Below are 25,587 nucleotides of genomic sequence, written 5' to 3'. Positions count from 1 at the left end.
GCGACCCGCGATCACACAAAAAATACCGCGAACAGGCGGAAAAAAAACTTCCGCGTCTTCGCGATATTTCCGGCGTGTTTGCGGAGATTTTTAGCATTTTTGCGATAATTTGCGAAAGTTAATTTCGCAAATTCCGCCCACCCCTAGTTACAATTGTGCTTCACGGCTATAGTTTCTTAATAATTTTTTATATAAAATGTGTTTCTACAGTAATAGAGTAGTACACATTTGTAAGTTATTAATATACATTTTTTTGCGATTCTTTTTTACAGATACTGTTTTTCAACGTTAAAATAGAGAAATCATGCCAGAAAAAAAAGAAAAAGAAAAGAAAAGAGACAGGAGAATTACTTGAAGAAACATCAACCACAAGTATTGAATGTACCAGATAATGTGGCTAAAAGGAAAAAATCTTCTGTTAAGATCACAAAGCAATTTATTAAAAATGTTTGTAGGACCAAACAGAATGTACAGGACGCTGGAACTACTGAGGATGCTTCAACTAAGAAAAAAATTCAAAATAAGAGGAAAAGCAAAAAAGCAAATGGTCAGTCATAGGAGACAAAGTATAGTAAAAGAATGCAAAATCAGTATAAGGAATTACGCATAAAAATAGTTTATAAGAGTGCATAATTTGCTGAAAGATGTGAAGAAATATAAAAAGATAGCTCTATTTTATAAAAAGAAGAAGCATATTGAAAACATTGTTGAAAAGGCTTTTGAAGTAAAAAGGAAACTATTCATTTTAGTATTAAACAGAATTCGATCACTAGATAAACCAATCCATGTAATGAAGACCCAAAGTAGGAGGAAAAGAGTAATTAATAAAAAACAAATCTGTGATTTTTTTTGGGAGGTTGGAAACACAGTTCCAGTTCAGAGCCTTTTTTTAATGAAGAGAGTTATTTACAGAGTGAAAAGTTATTGTATGCAGTTGAACAAAAGCACTGTGATCCAGCACACCATAGAAATGGTATACAATACGATATTATAAATTCATACAACATTAATCCAATCAGCAGGTTTCGTTTCAAAATCCTTCATTCAATTTTCTTCTTTTAAAATCTGCGTAGCCAACGCGTTTCGTCCTTACGGACTTCTTCAGGGCTACAAATATTCATAAACATACATATAAACAATAAGTAGTGTCCTCTATGTTTAAACAGTGTCATATTTACAGTCTTATTTACAAATTTAAAAACTAGTATTTCAATATACATTATATACATGATATACAAAATATACAAAAATTCAACCTGCTGAAAACAGAATATACAATTTGGACTGGATAATTTCCTTTAAGATAAACATGAGTTCATGGGGTGGATGATGATCCCATCCCAAATATACCTTGGAAGGCTATTCTACCTAATTTAGAAGGTTTCTACATAGTGAATCTTATTTCTTATTGGCGGAATGGGGAATTTTTCTTACCGAAAAATTATTTCATAGAAGTCTTCTTTATATGTTCCCTCAAGACTGAAGTCAAGATACGTTTGCTCCTTTGTGAACCAAATTTGTTTGTGATCTGAGGATACAATAAGTGGCAACATGATATGACCATGTGTATATACTCATCAATATCGCATATTTGTTTTGTTTATCAAAGTCTCCTCCTTTGTATACAATAAAACCTAATCCATTAATAAATTGGTTAATTGCGATATCAAGATAAAGCGTACCGTATTGAGTATCCTTTTGTGGTATTCTCAATGTAAAATATCCCATGTGAGGGCAAAACTCAGTATCTATCAAAAAAGAGTGTAAAAGAGAATAAGTATATTACAGACATTCATACAGATTTATAAGAACACTCATAGAGATACAGTTTCTATTGTAACTCAACTATATACCATGATTCTATTAAAAACTATCATACTCCTCTTGCTGGAGTTATATACCAGTTCTATTTTTCAAAGTTCATATACTATACTCCGTGTATTGATAAACACACATGGTAAGTTTACATTAACTATCCCTATCTAAATAAGAGTTTTGGACAGACAAAAACTATTGGTTTTGGATAGACAAAAATGTTTATTCAAATTAAAATTGTGACTATAAACATACTGCCCAAGACAACCCATTGGGAATTTAACTTCAATTTTGTTAGTTTATTCAATAATGAGCAAGAGGTAGAAGGTTCCCTATTGACATTTGCTTAGGAGTTCCAGATTTTAAGAGTAATTCTTCCAACGCATAGTCCATGTATTAGTGCGACTAGCGCGAGGTTCAAATTTAACTTCAGTTTTATTAATTATTCTATAGTAAGCAAGAGGAAAGGGGTTCCCTATTAACACTTACTTCAGAGTTCCCAATTTCAGGAGCAATCCTTCCAGCGCATGGTCCATGTATTAATGAGACTAGCGCGAGGTTCAACCTTATATAGCTCTCCTACGTAACACCTGTGTCCACTTGAGACATTAAGTGAAGCCGATTGTGTGTAAAACGGAGCTGCCATATTGTAAGATGTTAAATTCTGATTAACCAGGTGTAAACAGATGACAGTTTAATGTAAAATATAAAGACTGTAAATAAAAAAACAACAAAGAAAGTTGTTTTCAAATTTTTTAAAAATTCTTAATGCAGTGTCCATGCAAAGCATTTATTGCATGGTTATGTTTTAAATAGTTTGTGTGGTCAATTCGATGTATGCATGCGTATAATATCCTTATTAATATATTTGAAAGACGCCATCATGAAGGATATTTTAATAAACCAGAGACAAAGCGAATGCTCTTGTAAATCGTTTCTTATATCTATTTAGGGCATTAAACTGCCTCTATGTGTAAAGCGGAGACGCCATTTTGTAATATGTTGAAACTCTCACGAGCTGAATGTAAACATAGCCCAAAGGGATTCAAACATGTATAGACCCGACACGAAAACGACAAAGGAAGGCCTTTTAAGTTTTCAAAAGATAATTCCTAATTCGGTAATCATGCGCACTGCGCAGTGCTTTTTTAAACTTTTCAAATGAAATCATATTCTGTATCGTTGGACTTCTCGTATAATTCTAATAGGTTTGTACTTTACTGTTGGACCTTGCGCCTATAAAATATAAAAAATATATAAACAATGATATTTTTTGGGGGGTTGCTTTCCACTCCAAAATGGCGCCCATAAATCACATTAACAGCAATATGTGATGAATGCGCATATCTCATTCGGACACCAGTGAACATACAGTTCAAAGCACGACTTGGGCAATAAGTATATATATAAAATCTTTATATGGAATGTTCTAAAAAAGATCAGAACAAACCTTTTTGTTTGCTTCGGGATCACATATGCCTGTATTTACACCATCTCGCTTGATGGGGTACTTTAGTATTCCAAGATGGCGCCCGCAAATTTACAAACTATTTTAGAATATGATTTCATTTGAAAAGTTTAAAAAAGTACTGCACATGATTACCGAATTAGGAATTATCTTTTGAAAACTTAAAAGGCCTTCCTTTGTTTCACAAAGGAGCAAACGTATCTTGACTTCAGTCTTGAGGGAACATATAAAGAAGACTTCTATGAAATAATTCTTCGGTAAGAAAAATTCCCCATTCCGCCAATAAGAAATAAGATTCACTATGTAGAAACCTTCTAAATTAGGCAGAATAGCCTTCCAAGGTATAACAAATCCGATTGGCCGCTCTCTGCTCGTCCTACCAGCATGTTGCCCCAAGGAACTGTGGTCCATGTAGTAGCGACGGCGATTACGCCTGTGCCAAAGTGTTCGATGAAAGTGAGTGTCGCATTAGCCATCCCTGGACACTTGTTTCGAGGTAGTTGCCTCTCGTCAGCAGGGAGTAGGTGAGTGTGTGGGGTTGCCGCGTAGACGGCCAAAAAAGTATTATCAGGTAAAGTACCACTCATGGCGCGCAGGTGCTGGTCCAGGGCTCGTCAGCCCAATGGCTCAAGGGAGCCTTAATACAACAAATCCGATTGGCCGCACTCTGCTCGTCCTACCAGCATGTTGCCCCAAGGAACTGTGGTCCATGTAGTAGCGACGGCGATTACGCCTGTGCCAAAGTGTTCAATGAAAGTGAGTGTCGCATTAGCCATCCCTGGACACGTGTTTCGAGGTAGTTGCCTCTCATCAGCAGGGAGTAAGTGAGTGTGTGGGGTTGCCGCGTAGACTGGCAAAAAAGTATTATCAGGTAAAGTACCACTCATGGCGCACAGGTGCTGGTCCAGGGCTCGTCAGCCCAATGGCTCAAGGGAGCCTTAATACAACAAATCCGATTGGCCGCACTCTGCTCGTCCTACCAGCATGTTGCCCCAAGGAACTGTGGTCCATGTAGTAGCCACGGCGATTACGCCTGTGCCAAAGTGTTCGATGAAAGTGAGTGTCGCATTAGCCATCCCTGGACAGGTGTTTCGAGGTAGTTGCCTCTCGTCAGCAGGGAGTAGGTGAGTGTGTGGGGTTGCCGCGTAGACTGCCAAAAAAGTATTATCAGGTAAAGTACCACTCATGGCGCGCAGGTGCTGCTCCAGGGTTCGTCAGCCCAATGGCTCAAGGGAGCCTTAATACAACAAATCCGATTGGCCACACTCTGCTCGTCTTAGCAGCATGTTGCCCCAAGGAACTGTGGTCCATGTAGTAGCGACGGCGATTACGCCGGTGCCAAAGTGTTCGATGAAAGTGAGTGTCGCATTAGCCATCCCTGGACACGTGTTTCGAGGTAGTTGCCTCCCGTCAGCAGGGAGTAGGTGAGTGTGTGGGGTTGCCATGTAGACTGCCAAAAAAGTATTATCAGGTAAAGTACCACTCATGGCGCGCAGGTGCTGGTCCAGGGTTCGTCAGCCCAATGGCTCAAGGGAGCCTTCATACAACAAATCCGATTGGCCGCACTCTGCTCGTCCTACCAGCATGTTGCCCCAAGGAACTGTGGTCCATGTAGTAGCGGCGGCGATTACGCCTGTGCCAAAGTGTTCGATGAAAGTGAGTGTCGCATTAGCCATCCCTGGACACGTGTTTCGAGGTAGTTGCCTCTCGTCAGCAGGGAGTAGGTGAGTGTGTGGGGTTGCCGTGTAGACTGCCAAAAAAGTATTATCGGGTAAAGTACCACTCATGGCGCGCAGGTGCTGGTCCAGGGCTCGTCAGCCCAATGCCTCAAGGGAGCCTTAATACAACAAATCCGATTGGCCGCACTCTGCTCGTCCTACCAGCATGTTGCCCCAAGGAACTGTGGTCCATTTAGTAGCGACCGCGATTACGCCTGTGCCAAAGTGTTCGATGAAAGTGAGTGTCGCATTAGCCATCCCTGGACACGTGTTTCGAGGTAGTTGTCTCTCGTCAGCCGGGAGTAGGTGAGTGTGTGGGGTTGTCGCGTAGACTGCCAAATAAGTATTATCAGGTAAAGTACCACTCATGGCGCACAGGTGCTGGTCCAGGGCTCGTCAGCCCAATGGCTCAAGGGAGCCTTAATACAACAAATCCGATTGGGCGCACTCTGCTCGTCCTAGCAGCATGTTGCCCCAAGGAACTGTGGTCCATGTAGTAGCGACGGCGATTACGCCTGTGCCAAAGTATTCGATGAAAGTGAGTGTCGCATTAGCCATCCCTGGACACGTGTTTCGAGGTAGTTGCCTCTCGTCAGCAGGGAGTAGGTGAGTGTGTGGGGTTGCTGCGTAGACCGCCAAAAAAGTATTAACAGGTAAAGTACCACTGATGGCGCGCAGGTGCTGGTCCAGGGCTCGTCAGCCCAATGGCTCAAGGGAGCCTTAATACAACAAATCCATTTGGCCGCACTCTGTTCGTCCTACCAGCATGTTTCCCCAAGGAACTGTGGTCCATGTAGTAGCGACGGCGATTACGCCTGTGGCAAAGTGTTCGATAAAAGTGAGTGTCGCATTAGCCATCCCTGGACACTTGTTTCGAGGTAGTTGCCTCTCGTCAGCAGGGAGTAGGTGAGTGTGTGGGGTTGCCGCGTAGACGGCCAAAAAAGTATTATCAGGTAAAGTACCACTCATGGCGCGCAGGTGCTGGTCCAGGGCTCGTCAGCCCAATGGCTCAAGGGAGCCTTAATACAACAAATCCGATTGGCCGCACTCTGCTCGTCCTACCAGCATGTTGCCCCAAGGAACTGTGGTCCATGTAGTAGCGACGGCGATTACGCCTGTGCCAAAGTGTTCGATGAAAGTGAGTGTCGCATTAGCCATCCCTGGACACGTGTTTCGAGGTAGTTGCCTCTCATCAGCAGGGAGTAAGTGAGTGTGTGGGGTTGCCGCGTAGACTGGCAAAAAAGTATTATCAGGTAAAGTACCACTCATGGCGCGCAGGTGCTGGTCCAGGGCTCGTCAGCCCAATGGCTCAAGGGAGCCTTAATACAACAAATCCGATTGGCCGCACTCTGCTCGTCCTACCAGCATGTTGCCCCAAGGAACTGTGGTCCATGTAGTAGCGACGGCGATTACGCCTGTGCCAAAGTGTTCGATGAAAGTGAGTGTCGCATTAGCCATCCCTGGACACGTGTTTCGAGGTAGTTGCCTCTCGTCAGCAGGGAGTAGGTGAGTGTGTGGGGTTGCCGCGTAGACTGCCAAAAAAGTATTATCAGGTAAAGTACCACTCATGGCGCGCAGGTGCTGCTCCAGGGTTCGTCAGCCCAATGGCTCAAGGGAGCCTTAATACAACAAATCCGATTAGCCGCACTCTGCTCGTCCTAGCAGCATGTTGCCCCAAGGAACTGTGGTCCATGTAGTAGCGACGGCGATTACGCCGGTGCCAAAGTGTTCGATGAAAGTGAGTGTCGCATTAGCCATCCCTGGACACGTGTTTCGAGGTAGTTGCCTCTCATCAGCAGGGAGTAGGTGAGTGTGTGGGGTTGCCGTGTAGACTGCCAAAAAAGTATTATCAGGTAAAGTACCACTCATGGCGCGCAGGTGCTGGTCCAGGGTTCGTCAGCCCAATGGCTCAAGGGAGCCTTCATACAACAAATCCGATTGGCCGCACTCTGCTCGTCCTACCAGCATGTTGCCCCAAGGAACTGTGGTCCATTTAGTAGCGACGGCGATTACGCCTGTGCCAAAGTGTTCGATGAAAGTGAGTGTCGCATTAGCCATCCCTGGACATGTGTTTCGAGGTAGTTGCCTCTCGTCAGCAGGGAGTAGGTGAGTGTGTGGGGTTGCCGCGTAGACTGCCAAAAGAGTATTATCAGGTAAAGTACCACTCATGGCGCGCAGGGGCTGGTCCAGGGCTCGTCAGCCCAATGGCTCAAGGGAGCCTTAATACTACAAATCCGATTGGCCGCACTCTGCTCGTCCTACCAGCATGTTGCCCCAAGGAACTGTGGTCCATGTAGTAGCGGCGGCGATTACGCCTGTGCCAAAGTGTTCGATGAAAGTGAGTGTCGCATTAGCCATCCCTGGACACGTGTTTCGAGGTAGTTGCCTCTCGTCAGCAGGGAGTAGGTGAGTGTGTGGGGTTGCCGTGTAGACTGCCAAAAAAGTATTATCAGGTAAAGTACCACTCATGGCGCGCAGGTGCTGGTCCAGGGCTCGTCAGCCCAATGCCTCAAGGGAGCCTTAATACAACAAATCCGATTGGCCGCACTCTGCTCGTCCTACCAGCATGTTGCCCCAAGGAACTGTGGTCCATTTAGTAGCGACCGCGATTACGCCTGTGCCAAAGTGTTCGATGAAAGTGAGTGTCGCATTAGCCATCCCTGGACACGTGTTTCGAGGTAGTTGCCTCTCGTCAGCAGGGAGTAGGTGAGTGTGTGGGGTTGTCGCGTAGACTGCCAAAAAAGTATTATCAGGTAAAGTACCACTCATGGCGCGCAGGTGCTGGTCCAGGGCTCGTCAGCCCAATGGCTCACGGGAGCCTTAATACAACAAATCCGATTGGCCGCACTCTGCTCGTCCTAGCAGCATGTTGCCCCAAGGAACTGTGGTCCATGTAGTAGCGACGGCGATTACGCCTGTGCCAAAGTGTTCGATGAAAGTGAGTGTCGCATTAGCCATCCCTGGACACGTGTTTCGAGGTAGTTGCCTCTCGTCAGCAGGGAGTAGGTGAGTGTGTGGGGTTGCTGCGTAGACTGCCAAAAAAGTATTAACAGGTAAAGTACCACTGATGGCGTGCAGGTGCTGGTCCAGGGCTTGTCAGCCCAATAGCTCAAGGGAGCCTTAATACAACAAATCCGATTGGCCGCACTCTGCTCGTCCTACCAGCATGTTGCCCCAAGGAACTGTGGTCCATGTAGTAGCGACGGCGATTACGCCTGTGCCAAAGTGTTCGATGAAAGTGAGTGTCACATTAGCCATCCCTGGACACGTGTTTCGAGGTAGTTGCCTCTCGTCAGCAGGGAGTAGGTGAGTGTGTGGTGTTGCCGCGTAGACTGCCAAAAAAGTATTATCAGGTAAAGTACCACTCATGTCATGGCTGCACCCTTGACCGCTGCCCCTGTCAGGATACTCGGGAACGAAGCAGCCCGTTGGGACCAGGCCGCGGTAAAGTTCCGCGAGATGCGTGGCATATGGGTGGCTACCGAAGGTGCCACTAAGACTACAGCTCCCAGTGGCCTAGGTTACAGAGACGCGCGCGCACAGGAAGTGACGCGGCGCGAAACCCGAGAAGCCTTGAAATCTGGAGCGGAGGATGAGAAGCTTGCAGTTTATCCTGGAGCTAATCTCGGCGCGTGAAGATTCTGGAGTGGTGTTTCCCGGGTGCGGTAAGGGTGTCAGTGACACCGCCAAGAGTCCTTTTTGTTCTGGCACACTCGTGAATTCTACGCTTCCGATACAACTTTCGAAGTAACTGCCCTTTGAACTTTAAAAGGAACTATTTAACCTGCTAAGGTGTAGTGCGTGGAACGCACGGAAAACGATTGCGTTACAGGTGGTATGAGAACAATACCACGCTGTGGATTTAAATATTCAAAACATTTTCTGCCTTGCCATGTGCTAACCGTCCTCGCTAACTGTTATACAGCTGCTTTATCCAAGTACAAGTGATAAGTGTTTATGTGTGTGTTTTGTCTCATCTAACTAGCTGGGTGATTATAGAGTGGCCGCTAGGCTGCAGCGTAAGACCTTCATTCTCAGTGATGCTTACAAACACACCAGTTATGGTTGGTACATATGATAACTCCTAAAGACAGAAGGGGGGGGATAATTCAAATATAGAGTGCCCAAGGGATTTTATGCATTGTTTGTGTACCAACAGCCCAGCCACATGAGTGCTTGTACCGAATTGCGACCACCCTGCGTTATCAGCAACTAGCTGTCCTTGAAGAGGTTGTGACTCACACATTATTCGTCCATCTGCTGGCAAAGCTAGAATTGGTTCTTTTCCTTTACAGGTAGAACAGTTGTTTAAGGTAGAAAGACTGGTGGGACTAGTGGTTAATGTGTATGGCCTAGTGTTATCAAATCGTGTGCTTCTTTTACAGATCTCCCTCCCCGCTGTTCCCTTCCTTTCCTTCCCCCCGATTGACCCCCTTAAGCTTCCGTGCCGTTACGGCAACTCGGAATTAAGGTTGTCTATAGGGGGGCCCCTATTGAGCAACGAACCGATCCTGAGAGGCCTTCGTGGGACCTGACAGAATAATCTGCCTAACATGAATATACCTCTCCCGGTCGGTTCATTGTCAACATGACCACCCTAGAAGAGGTCTTGGCCACCCTAGTGACTCTCCAACAGGAGATAGTCGATTCTAGAACTGAGGTAGCAGCCTCCAGGGCTGAGACAGCTGCATTACAGGACTCTGTAAATCGGTTACAGCGGAACCCCACTGAGGCCCAGGTAGGGTGTGGAGCTAGCGGTAGTGTGTTCCAGTTTGGAACCTCCTCGACTCCTGCGACTTTGACGGTAGAATTACCCACTCCTATTCCTTTGGCTGCCCCTGAACGTTTTCAGGGAGACGCAAATAAAGTACAAGTCTTTATGACACAAATATTGTTGCATTTTTCATGCAAACCTAAAGCCTTCCCTACAAATCAGGCTAGAGTGGCCTTTATGATCTCATATTTAACAGGAGAAGCCACGCAATGGGCGGTGCCTTATGTTCGTAGAGATGACCCCCTGTTGTATGACTGGGAGGAGTTCAAGAAGGAATTTGAAACTGTTTTTGATCGCTGAGCGGCCTCATTTACGGCCGATAGAGAGCTACTAGAATTAAGGCAAGGTAGCAAAGACATAGTGACTTACGTGAATGCCTTTCAGAGGCTGGTGGCCGAAACTCAGTGGCCTGACGAAAAGAGAGGCACCCTATTCTATCAAGGGTTAAAAGATGACCTGAAGGACGTGATAGCCCAAATAGACCCTCAACCTTCTACTTGCATAGACCTGATCAATTTGGTATTAAGATTAGATTATCGTATGGGAGAACGTCGAGGGGTGCCGCTCGCTGAAATTGACACTGACTTCGTGATACCTTGGAGCTGGTCCCTGCCCTGCTTTTGCTCATCGACCGGAGGGGAAGCTGCGCTGCCTGTGGAGGGGCCGTTGCGGAGCCTGAGAGGCCGGGACTGCGAGGACCAGGGTGCTTTCTGATCAACTTACTCGGCACACCTGATGACTCTTCACGGCCCCGCCCCCATCGCTAACATCACTCCTCGCGGCCCCCGCTTCGCGGGAGCCGCTCGCTGAAATTGACACTAACTTCGGGATACCTTGGAGCTGGTCTCTGCCCTGCTTTTGCTCATCGACCGAAGGTGAAGCTGCGCTGCCTGTGGAGGGGCCGTTGCGGAGCCTGAGAGGCCGGGACTGCGAGGACCAGGGTGCTCTCTGATCAACTTACTGGGCACACCTGGTGACTCTTCCCGGCCCCGCCCCCATCGCTAACATCACTCCTCGCGGCCCCCGCTTCGCGGGAGCCGCTCGCTGAAATTGACACTGACTTCGGGATACCTTGGAGCTGGTCCCTGCCCAGCTTTTGCTCATCGACCGGAGGGGAAGCTGCGCTGCCTGTGGAGGGGCCGTTGCGGAGCCTGAGAGGCCGGGACTGCGAGGACCAGGGTGCTCTCTGATCAACTTACTCGGCACACCTGGTGACTCTTCCCGGCCCCGCCCCCATCGCTAACATCACTCCTCGCGGCCCCCGCTTCGCGGGTGCTGCTCGCTGAAATTGACACTGACTTCGGGATACCTTGCAGCTGGTCTCTGCCCTGCTTTTGCTCATCGACCGGAGGGGAAGCTGCGCTGCCTGTGGAGGGGCTGTTGCGGAGCCTGAGAGGCCGGGACTGCGAGGACCAGGGTGCTCTCTGATCAACTTACTCGGCACACCTGGTGACTCTTCCCGGCCCCGCCCCCATCGCTAACATCACTCCTCGCGGCCCCCGCTCCTCGGGAGCCGCTCGCTGAAATTGACACTGACTTCGGGATACCTTGGAGCTGGTCCCTGCCCTGCTTTTGCTCATCGACCGGAGGGGAAGCTGCGCTGCCTGTGGAGGGGCCGTTGCGGAGCCTGAGAGGCCGGGACTGCGAGGACCAGGGTGCTCTCTGATCAACTTACTCGGCACACCTGGTGACTCTTCCCGGCTCCGCCCCCCTTTCGGACCCCTCCTTTAGCATAAGCCTATCACCCACACGCGCCAGCGGAACGCACCCGGGGCGAAGACCGGGCAAAGAGCGGGCCGTTTGAGGCCGTTCGAGTACGGGCGAGGTAGGGCGTGGGGCACCTCAGGCTGTCTGCAATCCTCCATACATCAGGAGCTGTTTGTGACACTATGACCACGAGAGAAACGAGGAGTAAGAGTGCCATGGCGACAGGAAGGCCAACAGGTACATTGGATACGTACTTTGCTAAAGCTGGGTCTCTTCTTGTGGATGAGATCTCCATTCTCGAAAGACGCATCTCCCAAGAAATAGATTGGGTGAGGAGATCTTCCTTGGGACCCATTGCACACGCTACCACTCCCGTCAAGTCACCAAATCCTACATCACTTCCTGTAGGGGGGGCAGTTGGGTTGTCTGTTGTACCAGTCTTATCTGATATTAACTGCTCCATTACCTCCTCTATTGATTGTGACAACTCTGAGCATGCAGAGCTTAGTATACTACCTCTTCCAACTTGTAAGGCTCCCATATCACAAACTACTGCTGAGGTAGTTGTCACCGATTTGAACATAAGCATTAACAAGGAATTGCTCCAGCCCACACAGGGGGAGAAGGAGGGAGCTATCCCGAAAATGGAAAAAAGGGTTTATATAACAAGGGGGGGAAAACTTAAAGCCCCTAAAGCCAATTTCAGGCCCAGGGGAACTAAACAGGACATAGTTAGCAAAGGGCTAGTCCCATCCCGTAAACCCGAAGTCCTGCATCAACACACTCCGGCAAAAAATCTGCCTAGCCAACAAAACGCTGCTGGGATGCATGACCCTATGTTTATTGGTTTACGCACCCTATTGAGGGAATTGCTCACTCCCATAGAAGACCACTTGGCCAACATAGAAATCTGTTTAATAGATCTGCACAAGGGATTACTAGGTCTAGTTGCAGACCAAAGAGTAGGTACGCATGCAGTAGCTGGGGACTCCACAGGGACTTCTAATTTACCTACAAATCCCATTACCTCGTTTCCTGCTCCTTCCACAGTTACCTCACTGGAAAATGTTCCTCTAGTTCCCTTGTCAAAATCTGCTCCTGTATTACCCTGCAGCCACCAATCCATCACAGGACTTACCAGTAGGCCGAATTTACTCGGCTCGGCCTCTGGCCTCGGCCAGGAAAAACTATTAAATGATGTAAGGAACTTTTCAGGTAGGTAAGACAGCCATCAAAACTGGCGCAAAGTAATAAACTTGCCCCCCGAGGCTGCTGCCTATTCTGTTGTTCTGAAGGGAGTACCCTCGCTCGAGGGAAGTGTGGTGGAACCTCATGATTCTTTACACAACAAGGTCACCAGCTGGCTAAATATCCATAGGCCATTACCTCCTAATTCTAACGGAGAAATTCTCATGGTAAGAAGAGTTCCATGGATTGGTTATACCGATAAGAAACGTGTAGGTGACTGCATAATTGTAAATTTTAGGAACCCCAAAATTGTGCCCTATATTTGCAATTGGACTGGGAACATAGGAACTACATCTATCAAAGTGGTCCACTTGTCATACTTTTATCCTAACATCCATAACCCAATTTTGAATAATGACAATGGTTGGACCCGGGTCGGATCTGCTGCTGACGGCCGTAGAGTCAGGCCCACTTGTAATGTCCCCACTACCAACTTTGGTAACTTTTTACATCCTAATAGATACAGCTGTCTCGAACAGATAGATTGACTTTACAAGGGACAGGGGCACGGTGGATGCGAAATAGATATCGCCATTCAAGAACATGGTGCCCCTCGAGGGGAGAACCTGACATCTATTAATCCCCATGGTCAAGAAACTGATTTATCCAAGACTATATCATGCTGTACTAATAACAAGTCAAAACTGATAGTCTCTACACATCTCAAAGCAGACCCTATGGATCCATCAACTCTGGAAATACCTTTGCCTATGTCTTTGGCTTTATCGACGGAAGCTGTCCCGCTTAAAATTGGTGGAAATGATCCAGAACCACCTGACGACTCTTTAAAGGTTCTTTCCTGGAATGTCGCTGGCATTGCCAATAAACTTGATACGAGCGACTGGGACTCCTTGATAGGCAACAGTGACATTTGCCTTTTTCAAGAGACATGGGCAAGGGAACCATTATGTAGAGTGGGCTACGCAGAGTTCGAAATAAATGCGATCTGGACCGGCAGAGGGAGGCCTTCCGGAGGATTGGCGATTTGGGTAGCCAGTCACATTGGGTGTAATGCGGAGAGTCTACCGACTCTCTCGCAGGACATTCAGTGTGTTCTACTCAAGTGGCCTAATGCTTTACATTTAGCAATTATCAATGTATACTCCCGCCCTACTAAGTTGGCCATGGAATCCCCCACACTTGATGATCTTATCTGTTTTCTGGCTAGTCTCCCTAACGATTTTAAGATAGTCCTGGGAGGCGACCTGAATTGTCACTTTGAGCCCTTGGAAGGTCTAAAGGAAGGAGCCCTCGCAGCGGAAGATGACCTTTGGGGTGTTCCTCCCTGTCAATCTCCATATGTTAAAATCTGGTCCCCCTTAGTAGTACAAATTCTGTCCTTAACGTTAAATTTCTCCTTAAGGGCATGCAATGGTCGCAGTACTTCGGACACCCCCTCTGCATGCACTTTTAATAGGATGAATCACGAATCTAGGTTAGATTATATTTTTGTAGATATTAGTCTCTGGCCCAAGATTCAGGATTTTAGAATAATAGCAAGAACGGACAGTGATCATAATGCACTTGTAATGTACATGGCGCACCCTAAAGGTGCTGCCCGATCACTTGCCGTTGAGCCCAGTCAAGATCCTGGGAACCTGCTAATCAGTTCTAATAGACGTAGGATTAAATGGGGGAAACTGGCGAGCTCAGAAGAGTCCCTAAGTAAAATTTATCGGCTAGCACTCCTGAAGCTAATGGAAACGGACACTTTAATCCCGCAGCCAAGAAATCTGGAATTCAACAAGAAACTAGCCCAAATCCATGAAGAACTGGTGGCCCTTCTAGGCGAGGTCTTTTACCCAGTGTTACCTTTAAGGCAAAAAATAACTCGAACCCCAACCTGGTATAATTCATCTTGTAAAAAGATTAAGTCCGAACTACTGAAGTGTGTTAAAAAAGGTTCGGACAAGTGCAAACTTGCTGAGCTTAGACGGAATTATAAGAAAACTATGGCAGTGGCGCGAGCAGACTGGGACTGGAATAAATGGCAGGATTTAACATCAGCATTGGAAGCGAAAGATCTCAGGAAATTCTGGTCCCTGGTAAATACAGGCCTGGCAGATCCCAAAGCTGCAATAGAGCCAAACATTGCAGCATCTGTCTGGGAGGCCCATTTCGGCCAACTATACCAGGAACCACCTCAAAATGTCAGTGGCGGGGACATGGTTTTTACTGCTGCCCCTGCCCCAGGACCAGTCTTGGAATTCACTCTTTCTGAGGTGGTCAGTGTCATTCTAGCCCTGGCGAGGGGGAAGGCCCCTGGTCTCGATAGGTTGCCTGGCGATCTTTTTCGTTTACACCCAGAGATATGGGGCCCTTATCTTCTCACCCTTTTTAATGCCATTCTGGGTGGGATGGAGATTCCTTGTACTTGGCTGGGGGCTGAGATAGTGCCCATTTCCAAAAAGGGCTCTCCTCTACTCCCAGCCAACTACAGGCCAATAAGTCTCATAGATGTCCCCCAAAAAATTTACTCTCACCTACTCCTAAACCACCTCACGGAGTGGATGGAGGAAAATAAAATTCTCAGCCCCTACAAGCTGGCTTCAGGAAAAACACGTCCACCATGGACCAGATCTTCCGCCTCGTTCTCCTATATTGGAAAACTGTGAGTATTGAGAGGGGAAGGCTGTACATGGTGTTCGTGGACCTGAGGTCAGCTTTTGACCTGGTCCCCAGGAAGAAATTATGGGAGACGCTAATGGGGCTGGGAGTCCCACTCCATTTATTAAATGCCATTATTAGGCTCCATGAAAACAATTTTGCACAGGTTAGGTATGGAAGGATGGGAGCGCTGACATCTAAATTTCCAGTTCTTAGAGGGGTCAGACAGGGCTGTGTCCTTGCCCCAACCCTGTTCTGCCTCTATGTTAACAATGTAATTGCACATCTTGACACTGTTCATGATAATGATGCCCCGTCTCTGGCCGGCAGGAGGGTACCGGCTATTATGTTTGCGGACGATACCCTCCTGATGTCCAAATCTCTGATGGGGATCCAACGGATTTTAGATGGCTTTGGCCTTTTCTGTAGCCAACATGGCCTGGAAATAAATACAGGGAAGACCAAGTTTATGATATTTAATCCCACAGCTAAAACTAGACCAAACCCATCCCTGAGTTCAGTAACACTGGAGAGAGTAAAAACCTTTCAGTATCTAGGGGTAACGCTGCATGAGAACCTATCATGGGAACCTCATGTAGCAACCAGTCGCTTAAAGCTCTCTCACCTGTCGGGGGGAATTTTGAAGGTGGTAAATTCCTCTACCTATAAACCAATCAGCCCGGCAGTTGAAATGTACAAGTCTCAAGCCAAAGCAGCTGCATCCTATGGTGGAGAACTCTGGGGATACAAGGCGGGCACAGGAATTATTAATGTAGAAAATAATTTCTTAAGGCGTCTCCTGTCCCTCCCCCGAGGTACACCCCTCCTTCCCCTAAGACTAGATATGGGCTTACCCTCTATAAAAGACGACCTGGAACTTATGCCGCTAAGGTTCTGGCATAGGCTCTGGTCTACTGCTGAGCTTTCACATTATAGACAAGAGCTTGTACATGTCATGAATCTGAACCTTTGCGACAAAATCCCCTGGCTAGCCTCTATAAAGAAAGAACTTTATCGGCTGGGACTCCCCGAATTATGGGAGTCGCCCGAGCAAGGCTGTCACGGGGTTTCTCGCAAACGCCTCGTGGGTATATACAGGGAGAAACGTTTTGCTTCCCTGGTCTCTGCACCTAACAAAGGGTCCCTGACTGATCGATTCTTGATCTTCAAGGACTCTTATCAGTTTGAGGGTTTTATGGACATCATCTTCCCTATTTTATCTAGAAAACTGTTCATACAATGGAGGCTAGGGACTCTCCCTATTAAAATTTTTACCCACAACTGGACAAAAAAGAATGATAAAATCTGTCCAGGTTGCTGTATTCATGATGAGGAAGAAACTCACATTGTGTTTTTTTGCTCAGCTTATAACAGACCAAGAAAATATTGGCTAGTTCCGCTATGCAGAAACCTGGGCATAAGGAGTCATCTGCAGGTGTACAGAATATTGAAAACGAACACTGCTCCGCACATAGTCTTTGCAGTTGCAAAATTTTTAACGGCTATGTGGCAGATAAGGTCTAAATTAATTAATGATAGTTCTGTTTAATGAATTCCATATGCTTATATGTCCGTAATCCTCTGTACACTGGTTTTATTGACTCTATTAATTGTTTTTATTCCAAGTGATTGTTTTAAATGATATTGTATGATTGTATCTTTTATGGCCTAATCGGCCGAAATAAAGAAAATTTGAATTGAATTGATAGAAAAAATGTGGAAAGACAACCCATGCGCTTTGACCGAAATAGGGGCTTAGGCGGGGGTCGGGAACTTCCACCGAACCTATGGATATAGGGGCCGTCAGGGCGCCGCTTACACCAGCAGAGAGAGATAACAGACGTAAAGCAGGTCTCTGCATGTATTGTGGAAAGAAAGGCCACTTCGTCAGGGAATGCTTAGCTAAACCAAAGACAGGGTTTGGGGTGACAAAAGCATTAGGAAGCAAGACTGAGGAACCCCAGGGAAACTAATTCACTCAGGGAAAGCAGAAGGGCATTCTTTGAGTGGAGTACGTGTCCCTTCATTATCAAAACCAAATGACTACTCCACCCAACATTTCTTTCTTTCAGTGAACCTCATGACACCCACGGGATGGCAACCTATAGACGCAATGATTGACTCAGGAGCTACAGGGCTGTTCATGGACATAGGTGTGGCCCAAGGCCTAGGTCTGGTGTTGTTGGCAAAAGACCACCCCGAGGAGGTTCTGGCGGTTGACGAAAAGAAATTAAGTACTGGGCCCATGGAGTATCACACTACCCCTTTGGTAATGCAGTGCGAAGAAGACCATACCGAGACGGTACTGTTCAACATACTTCAGGCTCCTCAATATGGAGTAATACTAGGGCTTCCCTGGTTAAGACTGCATAACCCTGATATTGATTGGAAGGAAGGCCGAGTGAGGTTTAGTGGGTCCTGGTGTGAAACACATCAAGGGAAAAAGTCAGAAAACCAAGGTTAACCTGCACTCCTCTTATAGTTTAGCGACGGCAGCCGAAACGGATGTCCAGCTTCCCTCCTGGTATTCGGAATATCAGGATGTTTTTTGTGAAAAGCTGGCAGACGTGTTACCCCCTCATCGTCATTACGACTGCCGCATAGACTTGGTGCCGGGGGCCTTGAGACCATGTGGGCGTTTGTATGCATTAACGGAGGCAGAAAACACACAACTGAGGGAGTACTTAGATAGATACCTTGAGAATGGGTTTATACGTCCCTCACAATCCCCTGCGGCCTCTCCTCTTTTTTTCATCCCTAAAGCCAACGGCGAAAAGAGAGCATGCATTGACTATCAAGCTTTAAACGATATCACGATAAAAAACAGATACCCATTGCCGTTGATACCGGTTTTATTAGAACAGGTCAAAACCGCAGTGATATACACTCGACTTGATTTAAAGGGGGCTTATCACCTGGTAAGGGTACGCGAGGGGGACGAGTGGAAGACTGCCTTTCGCACCCGCTATGGATTGTACGAGTACACAGTGATGCCCTTCGGCCTGTGCAACGCTCCCGCTGCTTTTCAATACTTCGTGAACGAAGTGTTGGGGGAGTTCTTGGACAGGTTCGTTGTGGCATACATAGATGACATCCTCATTTACTCGTCCTCGGTTGAGGAGCATCGGACACATGTCTGTCAAGTATTTGAGGCATTAAGAAGAAACAACTTATATTGTAAGCACAGCAAATGTGAGTTCCACGTGGATAAGGTGGAATTTCTAGGGGTGATGCTGACACCCACAGGGCAGGAGATGTCCGATAGAAAGATACTGGCCGTGAAAGACTGGCCCCAACCTACCAACGTGAGGGATGTCCAATGTTTCCTTGGATTTGCAAACTTTTATCGCAGATTCATCAACCGGTTTTCTACCATAGTGGCTCCCATCACCATGCTGTTGCGAAAGAACGTACCATTTCGCTGGTCTACTGAAGCAGACCACTCCTTTCAATGCTTAAAGGAGGTATGGCAAATGTGTCACTATACGCCCAGTGCGGGCCACAATGGCGTAAAGAAAACACTCGACAGAATCTCACACCAATTCTGGTGGCCAACCGTAGTGAAAGACACCACTGACATGGTACGGAGCTGCGAAACGTGTGCTAAGGGAAAAACGGATCATGGAAAGACCCAAGGGCTCCTGCAACCTCTGCCCACTCCCTTGAAACCGTGGGACACCATATCTATAGACTTCATAGTGGGTCTTCCAAAGGACCAAGGCTGTACCTCCATAGTGGTAGTGGTAGACAGCCTCACAAAGATGGGACACTTTATTGCATGTGCCAAAGAACCAACTGCGGGGCAACTAGCCAAACTACTTTTGGTCCACGTAATAAGATTACATGGACTGCCTGCAAATATTGTGTCAGACAGAGGCCCTCAATTTACAGCCAAGTTTTGGAAGGAGTGGTGTAGGGCGTTACATATGAAGTCGTCCAAATCCACTAGCTTTCACCCCCAATCCGATGGACAAACAGAGCGCCTAAACCAAAGTCTAAAACAATACCTGAGGTGTTATGTCGAAGACAATTCGAATTCCTGGGTGGAATGGCTCTGCTTGGCCGAAGTGGCCTACAACAGCGCCAAGCATGAATCTACACAATACTCACCTTATTACAGTAACTATGGCATTCATCCCCGCTTCACTTCCTTGATTCAACCCGCTGTGGTGCCAGATGTACCTGACGTCGGTACCAGAACCAAACTTATCCAGAGTATCCTGCAGAACACTTACAAAAACTTGAAGAAAGCCAAAATAACCTACAAAAATATGGCAGATAAACACCGGAAGCCAAATCCTCCATATAAGAAGGGCGATGTAGTATGGTTATCCACCAAAAACATCAGATTCCGGAAACATAGCATTTTCCACCCCAAGTACATCGGGCCCTACAAAATAAAGAGAGTTATTTCCCCTCGGGCCATGATGCTAGCTCTTCCAAAAACGCTAAAAATCCACCCGGTGTTTCACGTATCACTTCTGAAACCATCTTACACCGCAGTAAAAAAGAATCTTTCCCCTGTCTGGATAGACAACGAACCTGAATACAAAGTCCGGGCCATCCTCGATTCCAAGATGCGGGGATCCAAACTATGATACCTAGTGTCCTGGAAAGGATATGGAATGGAAAACGATTTGTGGGAACCAGCCACGGGAGTACATGCTCCCAGATGTGTAAAAACCTTCCATTCCCAACATTCCCACAAACCCGGCTCGTGGCAGCGGTCTAGGGGAGAGGGATGTGCTGTCATGGCTGCACCCTTGACCGCTGCCCCCGTCAGGATACTCGGGAACGAAGCAGCCCGTTGGGACCAGGCCGCGGTAAAGTTCCGCGAGATGCGTGGCATATGGGTGGCTACCGAAGGTGCCGCTAAGACTACAGCTCCCAGCGGCCTAGGTTACAGAGACGCGCGCACACAGGAAGTGACGCGGCGCGAAACCAGAGAAGCCTTGAAATCTGGAGCGGAGGATGAGAAGCTCGCAGATTATCCTGGAGCTAATCTCGGCGCGGAAGATTCTGGAGTGGTGTTTCCCGGGTGCGGTAAGGGTGTCAGTGACACCGCCAAGAGTCCTTTTTGTTCTGGCACACTCGTGAATTCTACGCTTCCGATACAACTTTCGAAGTAACTGCCCTTTGAACTTTAAAAGTAACTATTTAACCTGCTAAGGTGTAGTGCGTGGAACGCACGGAAAACGATTGCGTTACAGGTGGTATGAGAACAATACCACGCTGTGGATTTAAATATTCAAAACATTTTCTGCCTTGCCATGTGCTAACCATCCTCGCTAACTGTTATACAGCTGCATTATCCAAGTACAAGTGATAAGTGTTTATGTGTGTGTTTTGTCTCGTCTAACTAGCTGGGTGATTATAGAGTGGCCACTAGGCTGCAGCGTAAGACCTTCTTTCCCAGTGATGCTTACAAACACACCAGTTATGGTTGGTACATATGATAACTCCTAAAGACAGAAGGGGGGGATAATTCAAATATAGAGTGCCCAAGGGATTTTATGCATTGTTTGTTTACCAACAGTCCAGCCACATGAGTGCTTGTACCGAATTGCGACCACCCTGCGTTAACAGCAACTAGCTGTCCTTGAAGAGGTTGTGACTCACACATTATTCGTCCATCTGCTGGCAAAGCTAGAATTGGTATTTTTCCTTTACAGGTAGAACAGTTGTTTAAGGTAGAAAGACTGGTGGGACTAGTGGTTAATGTGTATGGCCTAGTGTTATCAAATCGTGTGCTTCTTTTACAGATCTCCCTCCCCGCTGTTCCCTTCCTTTCCTTCCCCCCGATTGACCCCCTTAAGCTTCCGTGCCTTTACGGCAACTCGGAATTAAGGTTGTCTATAGGGGGGCCCCTATTGAGCAACGAACCGAACCTGAGAGGCCTTCGTGGGACCTGACAACTCATGGCGCGCAGGTGCTGGTCCAGGGCTCGTCAGCCCAATGGCTCAAGGGAGCCTTAATACAACAAATCCGATTGGCCGCACTCTGCTCGTCCTACCAGCATGTTGCCCCAAGGAACTGTGGTCCATGTAGTAGCGACGGCGATTACGCCTGTGCCAAAGTGTTCGATTACCGAATTAGGAATTATCTTTTGAAAACTTAAAAGGCCTTCCTTTGTTTCACAAAGGAGCAAACGTATCTTGACTTCAGGGAACATATAAAGAAGACTTCTATGAAATAATTTTTCGGTAAGAAAAATTCCCCATTCCGCCAATAAGAAATAAGATTCACTATGTAGAAACCTTCTAAATTAGGCAGAATAGCCTTCCAAGGTATATTTGGGATGGGATCATCATCCACCCCATGAACTCATGTTTATCTTAAAGGAAATAATCCAGTCCAAATTGTATATTCTGTTTTCAGCAGGTTGAATTTTTGTATATTTTGTATATCATGTATGTAATGTATATTGTAATACTAGTTTTCTTAAATGTGTAAATAAGACTGTAAATATGACACTGTTTAAACATAGAGGACACTACTTATTGTTTATATGTATGTTTATGATTATTTGTAGCCCTGAAGAAGTCCGTAAGGACGAAACGTGTTGGCTACGCAGATTTTAAAAGAAGAAAATTGAATAAAGGATTTTGAAACGAAACCTGCTGATTGGATTAATGTTGTTTGAATTTATAATGTCGTATTGTATACAATTTCTATGGTGTGCTGGATCACAGTGCTTTTGTTCATGACTCCTTTGGAGATTTAAAGGTACTGAATCTCAGATCCTTAGCACCCTAAAAAAGTCAAAAACCTCTTGACCGAACTAAGTAATAGGTGCAGATAGAATTGCCTCATACCTCATTCTTGTGTGTCTGTTCATTGTATGCGGTTGACACCAGTGGTAGAGGTTATGAGGTTAGAGATGTTTGTCCAATTGAGAAAGAGAAAATGGTTGAAAGAAATGCAGAAGAAGTGATAGCTGATAAAGTTCTAAGGAGACGTCCTAAACACCCTGTGTACACTTGGGATTGAAGTAGTATTTGCAGTGTACGACAGGAATCTATTGAAAAATTATGTCGTTTTTTACGAGCATATACTAAAAAAAGTGTTAAACAAAATATTAAGGTGTTGCAAGGGCTAGACCCTTGCAGAGTGAGAAAAAATACTGGTTTGCAAGGTCACTCTCTGGCTTGTCTTTCTAGCAAAGTTTGTCAAAGTGTTTTTCACCATTTCAGGATGCTGGCAGTGCATCATACTCAAATGCGGAAGTTAGTGAGAAGATTGTATTATGCGAAAAGTCCAGCACTAAAGTTAAATGAGTTGAACAGTGCTCTTTTGCGTGGGTCAGTATCAGATGTGAAAAAGGTTTGTGATGATATTGAGTTTTGTTACTTTGGTCCTCAGCAAGAGAGTGCCGAAACTGACAAATTAGTAGAAAAAATGTTGAAGACAATATAGAACCCGTAATTACAAAAAGTTAATTTCAGGTGAATCTGTATTTAAAAAGTGAAATAGAAGATAATGATAAGTGGATGGAATTTACAACTTATTTGTTGGTAGAGGATTGTTTTGATTTGGGATCTGAGCAGCGTATTTGCAAATATTGTTATAACAAATTGGATGAGAATAAAATGCCTGCTAGAGCTGTTCATAATAATCTAGAGTTGGTTGCTATTCCTCCAGAGCTGATAGATTTAAATACGTATGAGTCTATTCTCATTCAATGTGTTCATCCGTTTCAGGCTATTGTTCGTATGGAGCCTAAAACAGGTAAAATACCTCCATCAGAGTTGCAAGGAGGATTGAAAGGAAGAGTTGTGTATTTACCGTTAGAGGAAAACTATTGAAACTATTGGTGTAGACCATGCAGAAAATGAGCCTAGTCATTCTAGTTAATGGTGTTCCTACTAACAATAAGAAAATCTGGCAAGAGTTAGTGGATGTTACAAAAGTGCAAAAGGCGTTGTATCTGTTAAAAAATAATGAGTACTATAGAAATGTGTTTGTTGGAGAAGAAGAAATAGATTTAGCAGATGATACTGAAACATTAAGTGAACAAATAGAAAAAGTGGACATATCCAGATGTGAAGAAATCTATGAACATAACAGTGTACATCCACTTCATTCCAAAGAGGTGATGGGGAATACGATTGAGTTGTTTCAAATGAAAAAAGCGACAGGAAGTCCCATGAGTGTATGGAAAGAGAGCTTGGAAGCTCATTGTTTCCCGCAGTTATTTCCAACAGGAAAAGGTGGACGATATGATGAACGTCCTGTGCAGATTCCTGCATCTGAATATCGGACAACAAGATTATATGCAGAAGATCCAAGATTTCGACAATGTATCCCTTATATGTTTCATCTTCTGTTTGAAAGTGACTTGTCTGGACTTTCATATGCAGTAAATCACATTTTAAAAACTGGAATGCATCTTCAAAATGTACCTGCAAAGGATTTTATGGATAAAGTGCATCAGAGAGATGATCATTTAGAATCTCAGTTGATTAATCTGATGGCATGTCAGCGTGGGACTAATGAGTATTGGTACCGTCGACATGGAGAACTGAAATGTATGCTACGGAACTTGGGAACTCCTACATGGTTTGTTACACTAAGCTGTGCTGAGTATGCTTGGGATGATTTACTTGAATTTCTTCAAGAGGCAAATTCCAATATAAAATATATTGAATACAAGACACCTGGAGAATTGTGCTCTTTGGATCCTGTCAATGTATGAAGATATTTCAATCATAGATTTGAAGCTATGATGTCTTTCATCTGCAATAAAAAGAATCCTCCTATTGGCGAAGTTGTGGATTTCTTTTGGAGAAAGGAGTGTCAAGCAAGAGCTGCTCCTCATATACATATGTTGTTATAGATCAAGGACGCCCCCAAATTTGGAACAGATTCAGATGAAACTGTATTGTCTTTCATTGAAGATTATGCTACATGTGCTGTACCCAATAGCAGAGAAGATAAAAACTTAAAACAACAAGTCTTACGATTCCGAAGCCACAGGTGTGGAAAATACTGTCGACGAAAGTACAAGTCAAAGGATAAGTTCTATACTAAATGTCATTTTGGATTTCCACGTCCTGTATTATCCAAAGTGTTAGACCTGTCAGCCCTTTGGGTGGTCCCTCCTCATCATTATTTATTTTGTCCCACTTTTGCCTCAAACCCTGTTTGAATTTTTCCTTTTTGGGAACCACCAGACTTTTTAGTGTTGATGCAGATTCAGGGAGCCATTTTATCTACCCCCTCGAACTTCTGTCTGAGGGCCTGGAGCACAAAATGGTGGCCACCTGTGACATCACCAGCACCCACTGGAACCTACTAGAACCTTCTGCAACATTCTGGAGCCCTGTGACAGTTGGAGGCGGTTTAGAATGTTGGGAAGCTAAGACAGAGAGTTGGCAGTTGGAGCTGGCAGTTGGCACCTGACTGGTGAAGAGTGAGCAGCAGAAACCTGAAGGAGGAAGGAGTGAGGCAGCAGGGCTGGAAACTTGTGCCTGGAGTGGGGTCCATAAACCCACCCTTGATACTAGTCCCTACTGACTGAGCCCAGCCTGGAGCCCTGTGTGGGAAGAAGCAAGAAAAACCATCTTAAGGACCTGGACAGCAGGAACAGGCCTTAGAATCCAAGAACAGCAAGATCCTGACCTGGATACTGGTTTCCCTGGAGTCTGACGTCGAGTAGCCTGGAGACCTGGAGCCCGAGGTGGAGAAGCGGCGCTGACTGGAAAAGCAGACGTCGTACCCGGAGCCGCCAGAGGTCGAGAGAGGGCGCCGACGGAGGTCGGAGAAGTACCAGAGGTCGAGGAGGAAGTCACCCGAGGTCGAGTGAGCGGCGTCGACGGGGGAGTGAAGACCGCCCTCCGGAGTCGCCGGAGACCGAGGTGAAGCGTGCCGGAGGTCGGGAGTGGAGATCGCACTCCGGAGTCGCCGGAACCTGAGGAGAGGAGCACCGGAGGTCGGGAGTGAGGTCGCACTCCGGAGTCGCCGGAACCCGAGGAGAGGAGCACCGGAGGTCAGGAGTGAGGATCGCACTCCGGAGCCGCCGGAAGTCGACATCGAGCCAAGGCCGGCCGACGTCATCGAAACTGAGGTCGCCATCGGACCGGAGCCGCCCGAAGTCGACATCGAGCCAAGACTGCCCGACGCCATCGAATCGGAGGTCGAGATCGAGCCGAGGCCGCCGACATCGAACCGGAACCGCCTACCGGCGTCGTCAAGAACTGACATTGCGCCGAGGCCGCCGACATCGAACCGGAACCGCCTCACGGCGTCGA

Source organism: Triturus cristatus, chromosome 10 (assembly GCF_964204655.1).
Source record: "Triturus cristatus chromosome 10, aTriCri1.1, whole genome shotgun sequence".
Lineage (NCBI taxonomy): Eukaryota > Metazoa > Chordata > Amphibia > Caudata > Salamandridae > Triturus > Triturus cristatus.
Note: the sequence above shows the minus strand (reverse complement) of the source record.